The sequence below is a fragment of the Nansenia antarctica genome, assembly GCF_963989245.1.
Source record: "Nansenia antarctica genome assembly, chromosome: 11".
Taxonomy (NCBI): Eukaryota; Metazoa; Chordata; class Actinopteri; order Argentiniformes; family Microstomatidae; genus Nansenia; species Nansenia antarctica.
In genome coordinates, this window is record NC_137681.1 from 14,730,778 (window position 1) to 14,740,016 (window position 9,239).

Here is a 9,239-nt window from a genome sequence, read left to right on the forward strand (position 1 = left end):
CAGCAGCCATTGCCAAGGCCAAGTTTAGTCTATGGTTGCAACTCGATAGTTTTCCCTGTATCTTTTGATTCCTTAGAATATCTAAGGGGGGGAACCTTGAAAGAACAAGAAACTATTAGGAGGCTCAATGTATCTTTGAATGTTGTTCTCTTCTATATTGTAGGAGGCAGGGGTGCATCCTGACCTGCTGTACTGTACCAGACTGCTGGAGGAGGAGGGTCTCTGTGTGGGACCTGGGTGTGAAGATGGACAGAGGGAGGGCACCCACCATATCAGGTACAATCCCCACTCTCTCCACTCAGTCTCACAACAGCTTCTTTACACATTACAAATAGCCCCCAAAGCTGTCTTACATTCTTACATACAGACTAGACTAGAATCCACATGGTACAGAGTGGCTTGTGTCTGAACATGGGAAATGTAGAAGACTGTATCCTATCCTAAATGACTATAGTCTTCTTGAGTAAACATTCAATGCATGAAACCAGGGTTGGGTTCACCATGCCACCAACTTGTGCAATGTTTAATTGAACAAAAAACGTTTTGAACGACCAATTTGGGAATAGTAGTTGGGTAGTAATGTCATTGTCACACTCACCAAAAGGAAGAAAACAGCCTCACAGAAAGTTGAAGAACGTTGAGTACCGTTGAGAGAGAAGGGCCCTTTCTCAGTTATAAAAATATATATATATTTTTTTAACTTGATTCTGTCCTCCCTCTCAAAAGCCATTGTAGGAGAATCTAAGGGGAGGAACCTAGATCTTCTCCTCCAGTGCATTTTGAGTAGGAAGAGAGTAGAGGATGGAGGAGGAACACCAGGAATGAAGTTTATAACAATGAAGGGAGCTCCAATGTGTCCGTCTATACATTCCTACTGTGAAACCTATAGCACAACATTGAGCCAACTGGCCCAGTTGTATAATATGCTAAAACCATAGTGGTCATGAACCCCTGATCCTCTCTGCAGATTCTGTGTTGTGACTCCAGTGGAGACCATGGAGGAGGCACTGAGCCGCCTGGAGAGCTTCCACCTGCGCTTCATGAAGGAGTTCTCCTGAATGGGGGCCCCAGATAAAGGCCTCATTCAGCAGGGCACAACGTCGTGGAACATTCAGATATATTATTAACAAGCATGCCTCAATGACATAGAATAAAGAATCCTGTGAGCTCTATTTATGACATTTCTATCTGCAACGTTTCATAACATCATCATATCTACAGATTGTGGCCCACATCTCACCTTAAGTGTCTTAACTCACCTTATCGCCAAGGCCAGCAATATATAATTGTTTGAATAAACGCAAAACCTGGACCAGCTGTGTTTGTTTGTGTGTTTAGCTGTTTGTGTCTGAAGTTTACATACACTTAGGTTGAAGTCATAAAACTCATTTTAACAAACTATAGTTTTGGCAAATCGGTTAGGACATCTACTTTGTGCATAAGACAAGTAATTTCTCCAACAATTGTTTACAGACAGATTATTTCACTTAATAATTCACTATATCACAATTCCAGTGGACCAAAGCTTTGCTTGAAATCATGGGGAAATTAAAAGAAATCAGCCAAAACCTCAGAAAAAATGGTTGGATGGTTCATCCTTTTGAACAATTTCCAAATGCCTGAAGGTACCAAGTACAAACAATAGTAGGCAAGTATAAAACACCACGAGGGGCCACGCAGTCGTCATAAACATAGGCTCAGGAAGGAGACGCGTTCTGTCTCCTAGAGATACACGTAGGATTACTTAGTGTGTGTGAAGAACCCTTATAAAGAAAATGACACACCAGGACATGGATGGCACATTGTTATTTGTGACCCTAGATGACAGCCATGCCCATGGGCATCACAGTGAGGACTCAGGCATCAACGTGTCCAACATCTCAGATGACAGAGATGTGTCCAGTCCAGCCTCAGGAGAGGAGACTCAGACGACCCCTTCCTTTGCCATCAGTTTGAGGACTGATGACTGAGACAATTACACAAACAATTACAATTACACAAACAATTACAATTACACAAACAATTACAATTACACAAACAATTACAATTACACAAACAATTACACAAACAATTACAATTACACAAACAATTACAATTACACAAACAATTACAATTACACAAACAATTACAATTACACAAACAATTACACAAACAATTACAATTACACAAACAATTACACAAACAATTACAATTACACAAACAATTACAATTACACAAACAATTACAATTACACAAACAATTACACAAACAATTACAATTACACAAACAATTACAATTACACAAACAATTACAATTACACAAACAATTACAATTACACAAACAATTACACAAACAATTACAATTACACAAACAATTACACAAACAATTACAATTACACAAACAATTACAATTACACAAACAATTACACAAACAATTACAATTACACAAACAATTACAATTACACAAACAATTACAATTACACAAACAATTACACAAACAATTACAATTCCACAAACAATTACAATTCCACAAACAATTACAATTACACAAACAATTACAATTACACAAACAATTACAATTACACAAACAATTACAATTACACAAACAATTACACAAACAATTACAATTACACAAACAATTACAATTACACAAACAATTACACAAACAATGACAATTACACAAACAATTACAATTACACAAACAATTACAATTACACAAACAATTACACAAACAATTACAATTACACAAACAATTACAATTACACAAACAATTACACAAACAATGACAATTACACAAACAATTACAATTACACAAACAATTACAATTACACAAACAATTACAATTACACAAACAATTACACAAACAATTACAATTACACAAACAATTACAATTACACAAACAATTACACAAACAATGACAATTACACAAACAATTACAATTACACAAACAATTACAATTACACAAACAATTACACAAACAATTACAATTACACAAACAATTACAATTACACAAACAATTACACAAACAATGACAATTACACAAACAATTACAATTACACAAACAATTACACAAACAATTACAATTACACAAACAATTACACAAACAATTACAATTACACAAACAACTACAATTACACAAACAATTACACAAACAATTACAATTACACAAACAATTACAATTACACAAACAATTACACAAACAATTACAATTACACAAACAATTACACAAACAATTACAATTACACAAACAATTACAATTACACAAACAATTACACAAACAATTACAATTACACAAACAATTACACAAACAATTACAATTACACAAACAATTACAATTACACAAACAATTACAATTACACAAACAATTACAATTCCACAAACAATTACAATTACACAAACAATTACAATTACACAAACAATTACAATTACACAAACAATTACAATTACACAAACAATTACACAAACAATTACAATTACACAAACAATTACAATTACACAAACAATTACAATTACACAAATAATTACACAAACAATTACAATTACACAAACAATTACAATTACACAAACAATTACAATTACACAAACAATTACAATTACACAAACAATTACAATTACACAAACAATTACACAAACAATTACAATTACACAAACAATTACAATTACACAAACAATTACACAAACAATTACAATTACACAAACAATTACAATTACACAAACAATTACAATTACACAAACAATTACAATTACACAAACAATTACACAAACAATTAGAATTACACAAACAATTACAATTACACAAACAATTACAATTACACAAACAATTACACAAACAATTACAATTACACAAACAATTACAATTACACAAACAATTACAATTACACAAACAATTACAATTACACAAACAATTACAATTACACAAACAATTACACAAACAATTACAATTACACAAACAATTACAATTACACAAACAATTACAATTACACAAACAATTACAATTACACAAACAATTACAATTACACAAACAATTACACAAACAATTACAATTACACAAACAATTACAATTACACAAACAATTACACAAACAATTACAATTACACAAACAATTACAATTACACAAACAATTACTATTACACAAACAATTACAATTACACAAACAATTACAATTACACAAACAATTACAATTACACAAACAATTACACAAACAATTACAATTACACAAACAATTACAATTACACAAACAATTACACAAACAATTACAATTACACAAACAATTACAATTACACAAACAATTACACAAACAATTACACAAACAAGAAAGCCTCCAGGCTCCCTGCTGAACATGAGCAGAAACCGAGGTTGAGAGAGCCCACTTGTTTTCTATTCCTTCCCCTCTTACTTGCGCAGACAGACTTGTCCTGCTGGTTATGAGCTGGAGTATGTATGGACTAATGAATAAGAACATGTGCTCTTTCTGAAGTACATTTGGTGCCCTGTCTGGAGTCTGGAGGAAGAGAGAGTGATATAACCACTTTGAAGTTTGCATGTGTGTGTGTGTGTGTGGCCTTGGCTTTCATTAGTAGTGTGTAGCAACCCTCCCACATCCCAAATGAGGCACTTCAATCACTTCCTTGGCAGGATGTCTAGTCCATGTCTGGAGCGACGCAGGGAAAACCAAAACACACCTCCCATCGCTCACCGCTCTTGATCATACTCTTGAACTGCATCCCTCCATCTCTCCATCCCTCCTTCTCTCCTAACGAGATACACGTAGGATTATACGTAATCCCTAGAGATACTTTTGGTGCAAAAACAATTTGATGGCAGCTACTAGATTGTAATCAAGTGCAATACTGAAATACAACTGTGAACATTTCAAACCTGCAAACTGCGACACTTTAAATGAATGTTAGGATATTATAGCATAGAGTACAGCACAGTGTTTTATTTGTATAGTATAGTAGTATAGTATAGTGGATAGTGTATATATAGCCTTTATTTATGTAAACCAGCTCTTTTCCCTTCTTGCTTTTAGTATTTTTTTCCTAGCACAAGGGGAGCCCCCCCTCCTAAATGTCGTTGTATGGTACCTGTACTGTATTAATGACAATAAAGACCATTCATTCAAAAAGTGCAAATCGATCCCAGAAGAACAGCAAAGAACCTTGTGAAAATGCTGGAGGAAAACAGGTACAAAAGTATCTATATCCACAATACAATACAGTCCTGTACTGCCCCACTCAGAAAAAACGACTTAAAAAAACTAACAGATACAGATACAGATAATGACGTTTCGTTACACCCCTAATGCACAGTTACTTGAAACTCTGAAATAATATACATTTTTAAATTATCATTTTTATCTGATTTTTCTCATTACCGCAACACCTTCCGCAATCTACAACCTAATGTTTTTCATATTTCATTGAAACCTCATATATTTTCATAATTATGTGGAAAACATGAAAGAACATAACATAATATAGATTCTTTACATGCATTTAAAAGCAAAACTGTTATTTTTCCATTCATTAAATTGACATTAAATGAACACCTGTTGCGGTAATGATAAAGGTTTCGGTAATGAGGTTGATGACTTCGGTAATGATAATAAGTATACTACGACAGAGAAACAGAGAACACATTAAAAAAAAAACATACAAAAACATTAGAGCAGGGCTAATTCCAGTGTTTTACACACGTTTGTTTGTGTGCTTTGCCCAGATCTCAGGCAACACACAGAAATGGAGAGCTGAGGATGTGGCAGGTTGTGGCTCTGGGATGATGGCTTTTATGTCATTAAAGCAGTACCACATTTTTGGGGGGAATGAAAAATTTGTGGGGAAAAAATGGTGAAGTGATATAATAAGAATTATATTATTCATAAACCCAGGTGAAATTGTATTTAAAACCAGAGCCATTTTGTCAGCTTAGTCTTGTCTGACTGTCTGCAATGAAACAGGACATAAAGCAAAATACAAACAGTTAGTAAATGATATTTTAAGTGAATAGCAATGTAGCATGTAATAATATATAACATATAACATCATATATATTTAAAATATAGTCTGATTATATATAAAATATAGTATGCCCCCACTGAAACAGAAGTTCTCTCTACCGCAACTGGCATTAAATTGTTGCAGTAAGTGAGAATTGTGTTGCGGAGGATGAGAATTGTGTTGCGGAGGATGAGAATTGTGTTGCGGAGGATGAGGAAACTTAGCATGTTTTGCCAAATGTAGAGAAACCATGATGACTAAATTAATTGTTACTCACTGTACATAATTAGACATTAATGATGTATATTGTCATAGAACATTTTAAATCTAACATTTTTAGAAATGTGAATAACGATGTGTTTCGGTAATGAGAATCAAAAAGTTGTGTACCCAGTCTGACAAGAGAATGTTTAACTTTTAACTGGAGAAATATAAAGAAATCTGCTTAGCCTACTTGGTAGCCATCTTGAAGATACTGGCAGAGGTGTTGCTTCAGTCAAAATCAAACTGCATTTAAAAGTGTGTGTGTGTGTGTGTGTGTGTGTGTGTGTGTGTGTGTGTGTGTGTGTGTGTGTGTGTGTGTGTGTGTGTGTGTAAACAGTCAATGTTGCGGAGGATGAGAACATCAGTCATGGACACTTAATTTTTCATTATTATTATAGATTAATATTCAGTTAATACATGTTCTGTCATTTGAAAACATCAAGTAGAACATCCATTAATTTTTTTCTGAATATTTGAATTTGTATCTGTTTAAATTACAACATGATATTATTCATTTTAGTTGAATATTTTCACCTCTTTTTAGTGGTCTCTTTTATTTGAAGATAGATAGATAGATAGATAGATAGATATATCTTTATTTATGTGTCACTCCTCAACAAACAGGTATGGTATAAAGAACAGCAACAAAAGGTGCATTAAAGAGTTGAGGACCACTCACATGGAGTTGTGAGACACAATACAATTCATAGCAATATAAATTTAAAACGTACATTCAAGTACTATTACACTTGAACTATTACACAATAAATACCATTGGCATTACAATAAAATACAATATGTAAAGGCAATGAAACATGTATATAAAAAAGGAGGGGGCAGTTTATTTTGCAGTGCTCATGAAGGCTACTCTTCTTTGTAGGATGAGGTGGCAGGCCTTGGCACATTCATTAATGCAGTGTTCACCAGCTAAAATTGCCGTGTCACGTATGTCATCCAACAGACGCCGGAGAATTAAGTTTGAACACCGGAGAATTAAGTTTGAACGCACCTTTATTGTACACAGAGAGATAACCACCTGATCATACTATATCATACTAGTCGATCGAAACATTTGTTATATCGTTGCACTTGATGGCGTCAGGCAAAAGCAATAAGTCGGGTCTGCGCTCAGATGCAAAGAAACAAGACGACGGAATGAAGTCTAAAATGGACACTGACACTTTGGTTGAAGGTGAGGAACCTAATAGGAACCAGGACATCTTAAGTGCAATTCAGAGTATGGAAACAAGGATCTCCAACAACATCAAAGGTTTGGAGGACACCATTGCTGACAAGGTGGCCGCTGCCGTCAGAGAGAAGATGGAAGATATCCGTCGAGAATGAATGTTTTTATTTGAATGTTTTACCAATTTACTTAATTTTAGTTGCAGTGTTTCTGCTACGGATTCATATGTTGATTTTAAAGTTTTGATAAAAATAAAGATTTGGTTTTAATTCAACGGGTGGAGGGTTGGAGGAGGCCTTTCAAGAGGAAAAGGAAGCCTTTCCTTGGATTTTAAACTCTTCCTGAGCCTCACCCACAGACTGGAATATACAGCCGACGCCCGGACTCCCTGAAAAAAGGAGAGAGACTATCAAGACAAGTCTTCACTGAACAACAAGGCGGTAAGAACCCACTCTGGGCAGTTACACCTCAACTGCTCGGGGCCCACCTGTTGAATTTAACCATGTATGAATGCCATAACAAATTCACTGCACTAACCATACTGTATATACACAGATAATCAACAGGTACCACATATGGCTGCCCAACACTGTCCTAGCACTATCAGACCCCATTTTCCTCCCTCCCTCCTGTCCTCCAGAGATGCACATACTAGACATGGATATGGGCCAGCACATGCAGCCACCCAACACTATCCTCAACCCATTAGACCCCCTTATCCTCAACCCATTAGACCCCTTCTCCCTCCTTCCCTCTAGAAATACACACACTGCACGACCTAGTCAACAGCCACCACTGGCAGCTACTCGAACCTGTCCTCACCTCACTAGACAGCGTCCCCCTTCCTCACTCCCCCTTCTCAGTAACACACACAGCCGCCAACCACCTGATGAGGCCACCCGTCAGAAGGCTAAACTATATTTTAAATTGTTGCAAGCCATCCACCACAAAGACATCACAGACATAGCCCTCTCTACAGATACATTTCCTCCAGGTATGATGAGACAAGTTAACAAATTAACAGACTTCATCAAACCTACTTCCCCCTCTACAGATACCAAGGCACACATTACAAACAACACAAATGTATGGATGAAAAACAACATGATCATCTTACAGACACATTATCAGACAGTCATTCAATCGACTTTACACTCAGCACTACCATTCAACACAACTGCACTAGAAATAGCCATAGGCTGGGCCCACAAGCGGTACATGAATAGATTAAAACCTAGCACTATTCACACAGCAAGCACATTATTGACCCCAGACACACTTCCCCCCTCCAGTGTAACCCCCACTCCATCCAACCCATCTTCTACAGAGTCCCTCCACCCAGACCAGATGAGAGATAGCCGGCGCCCACACCAACCCCACCTAGAAAAGGATCCTGCCATGCACCTAGATCCCATTCCATCACAGAATTCCCCTTCAGCAAACACCTCTTCCGGTCACAACACTTCCCCAACCATGAGGGTTTCCATTGCACCACCCCTCAGTCTTATTGATTTCCCCCCCCCCCCCCTAACACAACCACAGAAGTCTGCTCCAGGGAAACATTTTTACATTTACATTTTTGGCATTTAGCAGACGCCCTATTCCAAAGCGACTTACAATCAATACATTTGAATGCTAAGCATGTGAATCATCAGTCCACCATTCTTGGCAGGAAGAGTAATCTAGCTCAGGCCCGGGGCCACTGATAGAAGGAGAAACCTTCTTCTACCACCTTCTTCTAAAACCTTTTTTGGAACATCCAAATCCATCACTCACAACCCTCACCCCAGAACTACAGCAAGCTACAGTCAC